Source organism: Oncorhynchus masou, chromosome 9 (genome assembly GCF_036934945.1).
Source record: "Oncorhynchus masou masou isolate Uvic2021 chromosome 9, UVic_Omas_1.1, whole genome shotgun sequence".
Classification (NCBI taxonomy): Eukaryota; Metazoa; Chordata; class Actinopteri; order Salmoniformes; family Salmonidae; genus Oncorhynchus; species Oncorhynchus masou.
This window is the reverse complement of record NC_088220.1, coordinates 77,579,031-77,595,304: the sequence shown is the minus strand read 5'-3', so window position 1 is coordinate 77,595,304 and position 16,274 is coordinate 77,579,031. Positions and strand designations below refer to the sequence as shown.

General features: G+C 46.1%; 1 protein-coding gene across 1 annotated transcript in view; it reads left to right on the top strand.

Moving 5' to 3' along the window:
- Positions 1-16,274, top strand: part of LOC135546641 (roundabout homolog 2-like) — a 651,734-nt gene that overhangs the window by 283,600 nt on the left and 351,860 nt on the right.

The following is a 16,274-nucleotide window of genomic DNA, read 5'->3' as shown; positions in this document are numbered from 1 at the left end:
AGTAGACATAATTGTGGGGATGTGATAGACGTTCTAGCCCAGGGGCGGGATCATGGTGTTTGAGGTCTATGAGGGTTAGTGAGGGATCTGGCAGCCATTTGAGTTGGACTTGTCCAACTGTCAGACTACAGGGAGCTGGATGATGCCAGGGCAGAGCTACCTCAGAGGGATGGTGGGTCGGAGGGTGGAGCAACAACCACAGATGAAATCTCCCGATGGACATTTGTTATGGGCTGCCGGTGCTGTGCTGGAAGACACTGACTGGCAGGCTGCTGCTGACCCAAAGATCAGCTTACCTTTGAAGATGAGCACCCAACTGGATCTAAGTAGGGTTCCCATGGAGGGGCTCCTGTCTCACAGAGACTCTCAGGGTCCACACACCCTCTGGGCTCTGTGGAAGGTTCCAGGGCCCACGGTTCCTTAAGTTAACTCTCTGGAATATTTATGTTTGTTCTGCACCATGCCTTTAGACACACAGACACCTAGACTGTGTTTTAGGTATTCATTTAGTGATTTTAATTTGAACCCTTCTTCCACTTGCTGTGCATAGGGCATGAAAGAGTGAGTTGGGCTGCCAGGTTTCAGGTCATTAGTAGTTAAACAGTATTGGACTGGGGCCGTAGGGGAATTGGCTGGACTGGCAGCTTAAGTGAGAGGAGGCTTTCATGAAGTCTGCTCCCCCAGTTGATCAATGCACAACGCTTTTTATGCATTGTTATGAAAATAATGGCCATCCATCTTGGAACTGGGGAATGATGATAAATAAAGGAAATGCATAGTTAAATCAGCTTATGTTGATGACAATTGTGTATGGATTCCTTGGATGTATGGAAACATGGGATTTTGTGTGTGTGTCTGTGAGGAATATGGACTGTGGGAGCTGGTGGTTGCAACATGCCTTTTCTGGGGTGGTTGACCAGTTTAAATGTATTTTATTTGACCTTTATTTAACTAGGCAAGTCCGTTAAGAACAAATTCTTATTTACAATGAAAGCCTTGGAACAGTGGGTTAACTCCCTGTTCAGGGGCAGAACAACAGATTTGTACCTTGTCAGCTTGGGGATTTGAACTTGCAACTTTTTGGTTACTAGTCCAACACTCTAACCACTAGGCTACCCTGCCACCCCAGTTGTGGTAGCTGTGGGGATGGGGAGTGAGGGTTAGCAAAATGTCCTGTGTGAATTGCAGGGTCGTTATTGTGGTTGGTTGCCTGGGCCAACAGGTCGCCTCTGATCCTGTCCCCGCCCCTCCCATTGGCCCCTCCCCCGGGCTTCCCAGAAGCCCCCAGGTGCTAACAGTGTGACAGCAGCTTGATCTATGGATCGATGTAAGATGAAAAATTACAATGATGGAGTCCAGGCTTTCTCCATTCTCTGGATGGTAACTAGAGCCAGGTCTTATAGGAGGAGGAGGGGGCTGAGAGGTGATTTGGGGGTCTACTAAATCCAATTGCAGGGGCTTACAGTAGTGATTAGGGTTATCATCACCTTCCATCCCTACTATGCTTCTAACCTTGCTGCCAATCGCATTAGCACACATTTAATCCATGTCAAATCAGATGTGTTTTATATGTGATGCCCCCCCCCCCCCCCCCCACCTCCCCCTAGACCCACCTCTGCCCCCCTCTTCCCCTGTATTGAACCTACCTCTGCCCCCCTCCCCCCTCTATCTCCCACCTCTACCCACCTCTCTCACGAGTGGTTGAGCAGTACCCCGGTGAGATAATTGAATTGCAGCTCTGAAACAGATTGAAGACCGTGTCTGTTGGGTCGAGGAGCACGGCTGAGCTCTGGACACCACACTGGGCTCCGTTCACTCAACACCACCAACGGCTGCATTAGAGGGAAGAGAGGGAAGAGGGGAGGAGAGGAAGAAAGGGAAGAGGGGGAAGAGAGGAAGGGAGAGCGGGAGGAGAGGAAGGGAGAGGAGAGGAAGAAAGGGAAGAGGGGAGGAGAGGAAGAAAGGGAAGAGGGGGAAGAGAGGAAGGGAGAGGAGAGGAAGAGGGAGGAGAGGAAGGGAGAGGAGAGGAAGAATGGGAAGAGGGGGAAGAGAGGAAGGGGAGGAGAGGAAGGGAGAGGAGAGGAGAGGAAGGGGGAGGAGAGGAAGGGGGAGGAGAGGAAGAAAGGGAAGAGAGGAGGAGAGGAAGGGGGAGGAGAGGAAGGGAGAGGAGAGGAAGAAAGGTAAGAGGGGAGGAGAGGAAGGGAGAGGAGAGGAAGAAAGGGAAGAGGGGAGGAGAGGAAGGGGGAGGAGAGGAAGGGAGATGAGAGGAAGAAAGGGAAGAGGGGAGGAGAGGAAGAAAGGGAAGAGGGGGAAGAGAGGAAGGGAGAGCGGGAGGAGAGGAAGGGAGAGGAGAGGAAGAAAGGGAAGAGGGGAGGAGAGGAAGAAAGGGAAGAGAGGAATAGAGAGTGGGAGGAGAGGAAGGGAGAGGAGAGGAAGGGGGAGGAGAGGAAGCGAGAGGGAGAGGAAGGGGGAGAGGAGGAAGGGAGAGGGAGAGGAAGGGGGGAGGAGAGTAGGGGGAGGGGAAGGAGTGGAAGGGAGAGGGGGAGGAGAGGGAGGGAGAGGGGGAGAAGAGGAAGAGGGGGAGGAGAGGAAGAGGGGAGGAGAGGAAGAGGGGGAGGAGAGGAAGAGGCTTCTAAAAAAGGAGTCCCTGCATTATTAATATGGGCCAGATTGGACAGACCAGTCCAGTACGTGGACTGAGTTTAGCTCTCCCAAACATCCTGTCACAGGGCTAAACCGTGCCCTATAGGGTCAGAGTATTGACACACCTATACACACACCTGAGTCATTTCATTCATGTATATCTCTGTGACATCATGCCTGCACACATCAGAGGACATGTTTGTTCTACTTTCCCGTGTGGTATACAGGTGCTCATATACCCAAGAGCTCACCTACTTTATTCAATTCAATTCAAGGGCTTTATTGGCATGGGAAACATGTGTTAACATTGCCAAAGCAAGTGAGGTAGATAATATATAAAGTGAATATATAAAGTGAAATAAAAAATAAAAATGAACAGTAAGCATTACACATACAGAAGTTTCAAAACAATAAAGACATTACAAATGTCATATTATATATATACAGTGTTTTAACAATGTACAAATGGTAAGGGACACGAGATAAAGAAAAATAAGCATAAATATGGGTTGTATTTACAATGGTGTGTGTTCTTCACTGGTTTCCCTTTTCTTGTGGCAACAGGTCACAAATCTTGCTGCTGTGATGGCACACTGTGGAATTTCACCCAGTGGATATGGGAGTTTATCAAAATTGGATTTGTTTTCGAATTCTTTGTGGATCTGTGTAATCTGAGGGAAATATGTCTCTCTAATATGGTCATACATTGGGCAGGAGGTTAGGAAGTGCAGCTCAGTTTCCACCTCATTTTGTGGGCAGTGAGCACATAGCCTGTCTTCTCTTGAGAGCCATGTCTGCCTACGGCGGCCTTTCTCAATAGCAAGGCTATGCTCACTGAGTCTGTACATAGTCAAAGCTTTCCTTAATTTTGGGTCAGTCACAGTGGTCAGGAATTCTGCCGCTGTGTACTCTCTGTGTAGGGCCAAATAGCATTCTAGTTTGCTCTCTTTTTTTGTTAATTCTTTCCAATGTGTCAAGTAATTATCTTTTTGTTTTCTCATGGTTTGGTTGGGTCTAATTGTGCTGCTGTCCTGGGGCTCTGTAGGGTGTGTTTGTGTTTGTGAACAGAGCCCCAGGACCAGCTTGCTTAGGGGACTCTTCTCCAGGTTCATCTCTCTGTAGGTGATGGCTTTGTTATAGAAGGTTTGGGAATCGCTTCCTTTTAAGAGGTTATAGAATTTAACGGCTCTTTTCTGGATTTTGATAATTAGTGGGTATCGGCCTAATTCTGCTCTGCATGCATTATTTGGTGTTCTACGTTGTACACGGAGGATATTTTTGGTATTTGTCCCATTTTGTGAAGTCTTGGTTGGTGAGCGGACCCCAGACCTCACAACCATAAAGGGCAATGGGCTCTATGACTGATTCAAGTATTTTTAGCCAAATCCTAATTGGTATGTTGAAATTTATATTCCTTTTGATGGCATAGAATGCCCTTCTTGCCTTGTCTCTCAGATCGTACACAGCTTTGTGGAAATTACCTGTGGCGCTGATGTTTAGGCCAAGGTATGTATAGTTTTTTGTGTGCTCTAGGGCAACAGTGTCTAGATGGAATTTGTATTTGTGGTCCTGGTGACTGGACCTTTTTTGGAACACCATTATTTTGGTCTTACTGAGATTTACTGTTAGGGCCCAGGTCTGACAGAATCTGTGCATAAGATCTAGGTGCTGCTGTAGGCCCTCCTTGGTTGGTGACAGAAGCACCGGATCATCAGCAAACAGCAGACATTTGACTTCGGATTCTAGTAGGGTGAGGCCGGGTGCTGCAGACCTTTCTAGTACCCGCGCCAATTCGTTGATATATATGTTGAAGAGGGTGTGGCTTAAGCTGCATCCATGTCTCACCCCACGACCCTGTGTGAAGAAATGTGTGTGTTTTTTGCCAATTTTAACCACACACTTGTTGTTTGTGTACATGGATTTTACAATGTCGTATGTTTTACCCCCAACACCACTTTCCATCAGTTTGTATAGCAGCCCCTCATGCCAAATTGAGTCAAAGGCTTTTTTTAAATCAACAAAGCATGAGAAGACTTTGCCTTTGTTTTGGTTTTGGGGAAGATGCCAGAGCTAAGGATGATGTTAAAGAGTTTTTGTATAGCCAATTGGAATTTGTTGTCTGTATATTTGATCATTTCATTGAGGATACCATCAACAGCACAGGCCTTTTTGGGTTGGAGGGTTTTTATTTTGTCCTGTAAATCATTCAATGTAATTGGAGAATCCAGTGGTTTCTGGTAGTCTTTAATAGTTGATTCTAAGATCTGTATTTGATCATGTATATGTTTTTGCTCTTTATTCCTTGTTATAGAGCCAAAAAGATTGGAGAAGTGGTTTACCCATATATCTCCATTTTGGATAGATAATTCTTCGTGTTGTTGTTTGTTTAGTGTTTTCCAATTTTCCCAGAAGTGGTTAGAGTCTATGGATTCTTCAATTACATTGTGCTGATTTCTGACATGCTGTTCCTTCTTTTTCCGTAGTGTATTTCTGTATTGTTTTAGTGATTCACCATAGTGAAGGTGTAGACTCAGGTTTTCCGGGTCTCTATGTTTTTGGTTGGACATGTTTCTCAATTTTTTTCTTAGATTTTTGCATTCTTCATCAAACCATTTGTCATTGTTGTTAATTTTCTTCGGTTTTCTATTTGCGATTTTTAGGTTTGATAGGGAAGATGAGAGGTCAAATATACTGTTAAGATTTTCTACTGCCAAGTTTACACCTTCACTATTACAGTGGAACGTATTACCCAGGAAATTGTCTAAAAGGGATTGAATTTGTTGTTGCCTAATTGTTTTTTGGTAGGTTCCCAAACTGCATTCCTTCCATCTATAGCATTTCTTAATGTTACTCAGTTCCTTTGGCTTTGATGCCTCATGATTGAGTATTGCTCTGTTTAAGTAGATTGTGATTTTGCTGTGGTCTGATAGGGGTGTCAGTGGGCTGACTGTGAACGCTCTGAGAGACTCTGGGTTGAGGTCAGTGATAAAGTAGTCCACAGTACTACTGCCAAGAGATGAGCTATAGGTGTACCTACCATATGAGTCCCCTCGAAGCCTACCATTGACTATGTACATACCCAGCATATGACAGAGCTATAGGTGTACCTACCATAGGAGTCCCCTCGAAGCCTACCATTGACTATGTACATACAGAGCGTGCGACAGAGCTGCAGGAGTTGTGACCCGTTTTTGTTGGTTATGTTGTCATAGTTGTGCTTAGGGGGGCATATGTGGGAGGGAATGCTGTCACCTCCAGGCAGGTGTTTGTCCCCCTGTGTGCTGAGGGTGTCAGGTTCTTGTCCGGTTCTGGCATTTAGGTCGCCACAGTCTAGTACATGTCCCTGGGCCTGGAAATGATTGATTTCCTCCTCCAGGATGGAGAAGCTGTCTTCATTAAAATATGGGGATTCTAGTGGGGGGATATAGGTAGCACACAGGAGGACATTTTTCTCTGTTAGGATAATTTCCTTTTGAATTTCTAGCCAAATGTAGAATGTTCCTGTTTTGATTAATTTAATGGAGTGAGTTAGGTCTGCTCTATACCAAATTAGCATACCCCCTGAGTCCCATCCCTGTTTCACACCTGGTAGTTTGGTGGATGGGACTACCAGCTTTCTTATTCCATGGTATTTGTAACTGGTGTTTGCAGTCGGGAAAGGCCCATTCATTAGGCCATCGCTTCCTGGTGCATATCATTGATAATGTTATCGTTGCATATCTATTGTTACATCTGTTTATAGCAACTATTCATTAGAACACATTTTATATGTGCAAATCATGATGTATTTATTGGAAAACATTGAAAGTCGCCATAGAAAAGTCACTTGTCTGTAGTGTCCGTCTGCCCTCTGGGAATGACCAACCTGTTTTAGGAGCCCAAGGACACTTGTAGAGGGATTCCCTGGATCAAAAAACAAATTTGGTAAAGTAGAAGGGAGGGAATATATACACATTGATCATGTCACTGTTGAAGGACCCTTATGATCTCTTTCAATTATCATACCTTCATGATTTAAGCTACTTTATGTTATGGAGAATATTAAGTGTCATTTAGATTGTGGTGATTTTTGATTGGTTAACTATTTTTTGGCAAGTCCAGCTTCATGACTTTGCCGTTAGTCATTTAGAGATGTTGTCCTACCTGGATTGTTGAACTCCACAAAGTGTAAATGATCCAGTGGTGACTCCATACCGCTGCCTTTTAGGCCTCCAACCGCGGAGCCAACCATACACACCGCTCATATTCAATATTACCCAATGACCACACCATGCTACACTACTCATAGATGCCCTTTAGGCCTCCAACCACGGAGCCAACCATACACACCGCTCATATTCAATATTACCCAATGACCACACCATGCTACACTACTCATAGATGCACTTTAGGCCTCCAACCACGGAGCCAACCATACACACCGCCCCTATTCAATATTACCCAATGACCACACCATGCTACACTACTCATAGATGACCTTTAGGCCTCCAACCACGGAGCCAACCATACACACCTCTCATATTCAATATTACCCAATGACCACACCATGCTACACTACTCATAGATGCCCTTTAGGCCTCCAACCGCGGAGCCAACCATACACACCGCTCATATTCAATATTACCCAATGACCACACCATGCTACACTACTCATAGATGACCTTTAGGCCTCCAACCACGGAGCCAACCATACACACCGCTCATATTCAATATTACCCAATGACCACACCATGCTACACTACTCATAGATGCCCTTTAGGCCTCCAACCGCGGAGCCAACCATACACACCGCTCATATTCAATATTACTCAATGACCACACCATGCTACACTACTCATAGATGCCCTTTAGGCCTCCAACCACGGAGCCAACCATACAGACCGCTCATATTCAATATTACCCAATGACCACACCATGCTACACTACTCATAGATGCCCTTTAGGCCTCCAACCACGGAGCCAACCATACACACCGCTCATATTCAATATTACCCAATGGCCACACCATGCTACACTACTCATAGATGCCCTTTAGGCCTCCAACCACGGAGCCAACCATACACACCGCTCATATTCAATATTACCCAATGACCACACCATGCTACACTACTCATAGATGCCCTTTAGGCCTCCAACCACGGAGCCAACCATACTCACCGCTCATATTCAATATTACCCAATGACCACACCATGCTACACTACTCATAGATGCCCTTTAGGCCTCCAACCGCGGAGCCAACCATACACACCGCTCATATTAAACTTTACCCAATGACCACACCATGCTACACTACTCATAGATGCCCTTTAGGCCTCCAACCACGGAGCCAACCATACACACCGCTCATATTCAATATTACCCAATGACCACACCATGCTACACTACTCATAGATGCCCTTTAGGCCTCCAACCACGGAGCCAACCATACACACCGCTCATATTCTATATTACTCAATGACCATGCTACACTACTCATAGATGCCCTTTAGGCCTCCAACCACGGAGCCAACCATACACACTGCTCATATTATATATTACCCAATGACCACACCATGCTACACTACTCATAGATGCCCTTTAGGCCTCCAACCATGGAGCCAACCATACACACCACTCATATTCAATATTACCCAATGACCACACCATGCTACACTACTCATAGATGCCCTTTAGGCCTCCAACCACAGAGCCAACCATACACACCGCTCATATTCTATATTACCCAATGACCACACCATGCTACACTACTCATAGATGCCCTTTAGGCCTCCAACCACGGAGCCAACCATACACACCGCTCATATTCTATATTACCCAATGACCACACCATGCTACACTACTCATAGATGCCCTTTAGGCCTCCAACCACGGAGCCAACCATACACACCGCTCATATTCTATATTACCCAATGACCACACCATGCTACACTACTCATAGATGCCCTTTAGGCCTCCAACCACGGAGCCAACCATACACACCGCTCATATTCTATATTACCCAATGACCACACCATGCTACACTACTCATAGATGCCCTTTAGGCCTCCAACCACGGAGCCAACCATACACACCGCTCATATTCAATATTACCCAATGACCACACCATGCTACACTACTCATAGATGCCCTTTAGTTCTCCAACCACGGAGCCAACCATACACACCGCTCATATTCAATATTACCCAATGACCACACCATGCTACACTACTCATAGATGCCCTTTAGGCCTCCAACCACGGAGCCAACCATACACACCGCTCATATTCAATATTACCCAATGACCACACCATGCTACACTACTCATAGATAGATGCACTGGACTTTGTTTTTGCCTATAGATATACAATGATGATACAGTACACTGGCTGTAACGGTGCACCAGATTTCATTATGGCTTTTTGTTTAGTGTCTTACACTTTAGGATATTAGCAAAAAGAGACAAAATGCCTCTGTAAATTGGCGCCTGCAGGGTATCTTTGCACTCTGCTTTTGATAATCTAATGCTGCCTGACATGCTTCAACAGACTGACTCCAGGCCTGCTCCTCTGCATGTATCTCACCACTGCAGATAAGAGAGGGATGCGTTCTCAGTCCCACTGTTCTCTCTTTTCAACAAACTGGGTCAATGAGCAGGTTCATAAATCATAGTGAAGCTTGTGTCAGAATAGTGCTAGCCTCAGTCACTGCGCTGAATACATTCGCTGGTGCGGGGGAAATACATGTATATATGTAAGTGTGACAAGATGCACCTGGGGCAATGGGATCCCCAGGAAAAGGTTCATTAGCCCCTCTCTCTCTCTTCAGGTGGAGAGACGCTCGTATGTAGCACCACTCCAGATACTCACATGTAGGATGAACGCTCGTACTTTTAATTGAGTGTTGGATGTGACTCAAGCATTCTGGTGTGTGTGTGTGTGTGTGTGTGTGTGTGTGTGTGTGTGTGTGTGTGTGTGTGTGTGTGTGTGTGTGTGTGTGTGTGTGTGTGTGTGTGTGTGTGTGTGTGTGTGTGTGTGTGTGTGTGTGTGAGTGTGTGTGTGAGTGTGTGAGTGTGTGAGTGTGTGTGTGTGTGAGTGTGTGTGTGTGTACGTGTTTAACTGTTGTGTTGTCCCCACAAGAATATTAAACAAAACATTTGTTGACCAACTGGGGACATTAGCTAGCTAACATTAGCATATGTATTGATGTAGCAAACTAAAAACACAGAGCCTAACATTAGCTAGCTGCTTGGAGGATGTCATGCCATTGGAGGACTGGCTGAGTGACTGACTTTTTCCCCTCATATCATTGTTTTGGTGTTTATACACAGCTAGCAGGTGTCATTTGGTTAGCTAGCAAGGACTTGAACGACTGTTATCCAGTTAGCATATCTCTTGCATTCGACAACAATTCACTCTGGCTATCTGCTCCGATTTCAGAGCGCTCTCATCTGAGTGTGACACAGCCCAGAATAACTGATGAATTTACAAACATGCAACACCTGTTAAATTGTGTCAGAACCTGGTCTCAATGTCTAAAGTAACAGTTAGTCAAGAACTCTAGATAACATGTACACAGCCTAACCAGCTCGGGGAGTGCGGGGAGTACAATGGTCAGAGTGAGGTGTTCTCTCATTTGTGTCTGGAAGTAACTAGCTAGCAACTAGCTAACTTTAGCCAGTTAGCTTTGGTGCTTGGTTGGGACGAGCATGCATTGGCAGGCAGAAGGACAATTCCCCATCTTTTATTAGTACAATTTTGAAAGCCAACTAGCTGAAAAACTCTGAGAGGGTTTATCTAATGTTCCTTCATTAGATTTTAGCTCATTTTGCTCTGGTTAGCATAGTTGTGATGTTGTTGTTGTTGATGTGTATAACTGAGAGAGAGAAAGCCTACCCTTTCATGGTTGTTTGATCTCTTTATTTGTCTTACCCTTTTCTTTCTAACAAAACAGAAGAGATTAAATAAGAACATCATTTAAAATCATCATTATTTTATTATTATAATCATTATTTTATAAATCGTTAGCCCTTCTCTGAATGCCCAGAGTTCACCTCTGTGTTTGGGTTAGTAATAATTTGTAGAATGGCTCTATTTTCCCCCAGGATGCACTTTTTCACTATTCTGAATGTCTAAAGAATCCATATGTTGTCTGAAATTTGAACACAGAAATACTAGACATTTAGAACTCATATTATGGTCGTGATTTGACAAAATTACAGTCATGGTCTTGAATTGGACAAAAAAAAACAGATCTTGACCCCCGGTCTTGACTCGTTCTCGCCCCACCCCCTCTTGTCTTGGTCTTAACTCGGTCTCACCCCCCCTCTGGTCTTGGTCTTGACTCGCCCCCCCCCCCCCTCTTGTCTTGGTCTTAACTCGGTCTCATCCCCCTCTGGTCTTGGTCTTGACTCGGTCTCCCCACCCTCTTGTCTTGGTCTTAACTCGGTCTCATCCCCCTCTGGTCTTGGTCTTAACTCGGTCTCACCCCCTCTGGTCTTGGTCTTGACTCGGTCTCACCCCCCCCCGGTCTAGGTCTTGACTCGGTCTCGCCCCACCCCCTCTTGTCTCGGTCTTGACTTGGTCTCGCCCCCCTTCTGGTCTCGGTCTCCCCCTTCTGGTCTCGGTCTTGACTCGGTCTCGCCCCTCTTGTCTCAGTCTCACCCCCCTCTTGTCTCGGTCTTGACCCGGTCTCACCCCCCTCTTGTCTCGGTCTTGACTCGGTCTCACCACCCCTCTGGTCTCGGTCTTGACTCGGTCTCACCCCTCCCCCTGGTCTAGGTTTTGACTCGGTCTCGCCCCACCCCTTCTTGTCTCGGTCTTGACTTGGTCTCGCCCCCTCTGGTCTTGGTCTTGACTCGGTCTCACCCCCCCCCCCTCTTGTCTTGGTCTTGACTCGGTCTCACCCCCCTCTTGTCTTGGTCTTGACTCGGTCTCAGTCTCACCCCCCTCTTGTCTTGGTCTTGACTCGGTCTCACCCCCTCTTGTCTCGGTCTTGACTCGGTCTCACCCCCTCTGGTCTCGGTCTTGACTCGGTCTCACCCCCTCTGGTCTTGGTCTTGACTCGGTTCTCACCCCCTCTGGTCTTGGTCTTGACTCGGTCTCACCCCCTCTGGTCTCGGTCTTGACTCAGTCTCACCCCCTCTGGTCTTGGTCTTGACTCGGTCTCACCCCCCTCTGGTCTCGGTCTTGACTCAGTTTCACCCCCCCCCTCTGGTCTTGTCCAACCAAAGTGTGTGTGGTGGGAGGTGGTTATGGTCCGGGGGAAGAGGAGAAGAGACCTAGGAAGTGAGAAAGAGGATAAGGGGATGTTTAAGGAGAGGAACTGACCATTGTTTTGTTTTCTGCCTAATTCACTTGGTAACCTTTAAAAAATGCAAATGAAGCATGAACCAAACAGATGTCTTGGGTTTGTTCTTGATGCAGTTCGGAATGGGATTGGATGACTTTTAAAAATGTCCTTTGATATTGTCTAATGTACCACTTCTGCTATTAAGCAAAACGTTAGGTAGCATTTTGTGGTCGTTCAGCAAGGTAATCAGCAGGAAAATAGAGCTGGGTGAGAGAGAGTGTGGAGAGGAGAGGAGCCAGGTGGGTGGGTCAGACCAGGTGGGGGGTTAGACTAGGTGGGGGAACAGGCCGGGTAGGGGACGAGGCCATGAAAGGAATCAGGCCTGGTAGGGGCCCTCTCTCTCTCTGTCTCTCCCTCTCCCTCTCTCTCTCCCTCTCTCTCTCTCTCTTTCTCTCTCTCTCTCTCTCTCTCTCTCTGTCTCACTCTCACTCTCTCTGTCTTTCTCTCTCTCTGAAATAAACAATAAAAATCTCTCTCACCTCTCTCTGTCTCAAAACTTTCTTCTCTCTCTCTCTCTCTCTGTCTCTCTCTCTCTCTCTGTCTCACTCTCACTCTCTCTGTCTTTCTCTCTCTCTGTCTCTCTCTCTCCCTCTCTCTGTCTCTCTTTCTCTCTCTCTCTGTCTCTCCCTCTCTCTCTCTCTCTCTCTGTCTCACTCTCACTCTCTCTGTCTTTCTCTCTCTCTCTCTCTGTCTCTCTCTGTCTCTCTCTCTGTCTCTCTCTCTCTCTCTCTCTTCCTGTGTCTCTCTCTGTCTCTCTCTGTCTTTCTGTGTCTCTCTCTCTGTCTTTATGTGTCTCTCTCTATCTCTCTCTCTGTCTGTCTTTGTCTCTCTCTCTGTCTTTCTGTGTCTTTCTCTATCTCTCTCTCTCATTCTTTCTGTGTCTCTCTCTGTCTTTCTGTGTCTCTCTCTCTCTCTCTGTCTTCCTGTGTCTCTCTCTCTCTGTCTTTCTGTGTCTCTCTCTCTCACTGTCTTTCTGTGTCTCTCTCGCTGTCTTTCTGTGTCTCTCTCTCTCTGTCTTTCTGTGTCTCTCTCTATCTCTCTCACTCTCTTTCTGTGTCTCTCTCGCTGTCTTTCTGTGTCTCTCTCTATCTCTCTCTCTGTCTTTCTGTGTCTCTCTCTCTCTGTCTTTCTGTGTCTCTCTCTCGTCTCTCTCTCTCTCTCTGTCTCTCTCTGTCTTTCTGTGTCTCTCTCTGTCTCTCTCTCTCTCTGTCTTTCTGTGTCTCTCTCTGTCTCTCTCTCTGTCTTTCTGTGTCTCTCTCACTGTCTTTCTGTGGCTCTCTCGCTGTCTTTCTGTGTCTCTCTCTCTCTCTCTCTGTCTTTCTGTGTCTCTCTCTATCTCTCTCACTCTCTTTCTGTGTCTCTCTTGCTGTCTTTCTGTGTCTCTCTCTATCTCTCTCTCTGTCTTTCTGTGTCTCTCTCTCTGTCTTTCTGTGTCTCTCTCTCTGTCTTTCTGTGTCTCTCTCTATCTCTCTCACTGTCTTTCTGTGTCTCTCTCTCTCTCTCTCTGTCTTTCTGTGTCTCTCTCTATCTCTCTCACTCTCTTTCTGTGCCTCTCTCGCTGTCTTTCTGTGTCTCTCTCTATCACTCTCTCTGTCTTTCTGTGTCTCTCTCTGTCTTTCTGTGTCTCTCTCTATCTCTCTCACTGTCTTTCTGTGTCTCTCTCTATCTCTCTCTCTGTCTTTCTGTGTGTCTCTCTCTCTCTCTCACTCTCTTTCTGTGCCTCTCTCGCTGTCTTTCTGTGTCTCTCTCTATCACTCTCTCTGTCTTTCTGTGTCTCTCTCTGTCTTTCTGTGTCTCTCTCTCTGTCTTTCTGTGTCTCTCTCTATCTCTCTCACTGTCTTTCTGTGTGTCTCTCTCTGTCTTTTTGTGTCTCTCTCTCTCTCTCTCTCTCTGTCTCTCTCTGTCTTTCTGTGTCTCTCTCTGTCTCTCTCTCTGTCTTTCTGTGTCTCTCTCTGGCTCTCTCTCTGTCTTTCTGTGTCTCTATCTCTCTCTCTGTCTTTCTGTGTCTCTCTCTGTCTTTCTGTGTCTCTATGTCTCTCTCTTTATTTCTGTGTCTCTCTATATCTCTCTCTCTGTCTTTCTGTGTCTCTCTCTGTCTTTCTGTGTCTCTCTCTATCTCTCTCACTGTCTTTCTGTGTCTCTCTCTATCTCTCTCTCTGTCTTTCTGTGTCTCTCTCTATCTCTCTCACTCTCTTTCTGTGTCTCCCTCGCTTTCTTTCTGTGTCTCTCTCTATCTCTCTCTCTGTCTTTCTGTGTCTCTCTCTGTCTTTCTGTGTCTCTCTCTCTGTCTTTCTGTGTCTCTCTCTATCTCTCTCACTGTCTTTCTGTGTCTCTCTCTCTGTCTTTCTTTGTCTCTCTCTATCTCTCTCACTGTCTTTCTGTGTCTCTCTCTGTCTTTCTGTGTCTCTCTCTCTGTCTTTCTGTGTCTCTCTCTATCTCTCTCACTGTCTTTCTGTGTCTCTCTCTCTGTCTTTCTTTGTCTCTCTCTATCTCTCTCACTGTCTTTCTGTGTCTCTCTCGCTGTCTTTCTGTGTCTCTCTCTCTCTGTCTTTCTGTGTCTCTCTCTATCTCTCTCCCTCTCTTTCTGTGTCTCTCTCGCTGTCTTTCTGTGTCTCTCTCTATCTCTCTCTCTCTCTGTCTTTCTGTGTCTCTCTCTGTCTCTCTCTCTGTCTTTCTGTGTCTCTCTCTGTCTCTCTCTCTGTCTTTCTGTGTCTCTCGCTCTATCTTTCTGTGTCTCTCTCTATCTCTCTCTCTGTCTTTCTGTGTCTCTCTCTGTCTTTCTGTGTCTCTATCTCTCTCTCTTTCTTTCTGTGTCTCTCTCTGTCTTTCTGTGTCTCTCTCTGTCTTTCTGTGTCTCTCTCTCTCTATCTCTCTCACTGTCTTTCTGTGTCTCTCTTGCTGTCTTTCTGTGTCTCTCTCTATCTCTCTCTCTGTCTTTCTGTGTCTCTCTCTATCTCTCTCACTCTCTTTCTGTGTCTCTCTCGCTGTCTTTCTGTGTCTCTCTCTATCTCTCTCTCTGTCTTTCTGTGTCTCTCTCTCTGTCTTTCTGTGTGTCTCTCTCTGTCTTTCTGTGTCTCTCTCTCTCTCTCTTCCTGTGTCTCTCTCTGTCTCTCTCTGTCTTTCTGTGTCTCTCTCTCTGTCTTTATGTGTCTCTCTCTATCTCTCTCTCTGTCTGTCTTTGTCTCTCTCTCTGTCTTTCTGTGTCTTTCTCTATCTCTCTCTCTCATTCTTTCTGTGTCTCTCTCTGTCTTTCTGTGTCTCTCTCTCTCTCTCTGTCTTCCTGTGTCTCTCTCTCTCTGTCTTTCTGTGTCTCTCTCTCTCTCTCGCTGTCTTTCTGTGTCTCTCTCTCTCTGTCTTTCTGTGTCTCTCTCTATCTCTCTCACTCTCTTTCTGTGTCTCTCTCGCTGTCTTTCTGTGTCTCTCTCTATCTCTCTCTCTGTCTTTCTGTGTCTCTCTCTCTCTGTCTTTCTGTGTCTCTCTCGTCTTTCTGTGTCTCTCTCTCTCTCTGTCTCTCTCTGTCTCTTCTGTCTGTGTCTCTCTCTGTCTCTCTCTCTCTCTGTCTTTCTGTGTCTCTCTCTGTCTCTCTCTCTGTCTTTCTGTGTCTCTCTCACTGTCTTTCTGTGTCTCTCTCTGTCTGTCTTTCTGTGTCTCTCTCTCTCTGTCTTTCTGTGTCTCTCTCTATCTCTCTCACTCTCTTTCTGTGTCTCTCTTTCTGTCTTTCTGTGTCTCTCTCTATCTCTCTCTGTCTTTCTGTGTCTCTCTCTCTGTCTTTCTGTGTCTCTCTCTCTGTCTTTCTGTGTCTCTCTCTATCTCTCTCACTGTCTTTCTGTGTCTCTCTCTCTGTCTTTCTGTGTCTCTCTCTATCTCTCTCTCTCTCTTTCTGTGTCTCTCTCTCTGTCTTTCTGTGTCTCTCTCTATCACTCTCTCTGTCTTTCTGTGTCTCTCTCTGTCTTTCTGTGTCTCTCTCTATCTCTCTCACTGTCTTTCTGTGTCTCTCTCTATCTCTCTCTCTGTCTTTCTGTGTCTCTCTCTCTCTCTCACTCTCTTTCTGTGCCTCTCTCGCTGTCTTTCTGTGTCTCTCTCTATCACTCTCTCTGTCTTTCTGTGTCTCTCTCTGTCTTTCTGTGTCTCTCTCTCTGTCTTTCTGTGTCTCTCTCTATCTCTCTCACTGTCTTTCTGTGTCTCTCTCTCTGTCTTTATGTCTCTCTCTCTCTCTCTCTCTCTCTCTCTCTCTGTCTCTCTCTGTCTTTCTGTGTCTCTCTCTGTCTCTCTCTCTGTCTTTCTGTGTCTCTCTGTCTCTCTC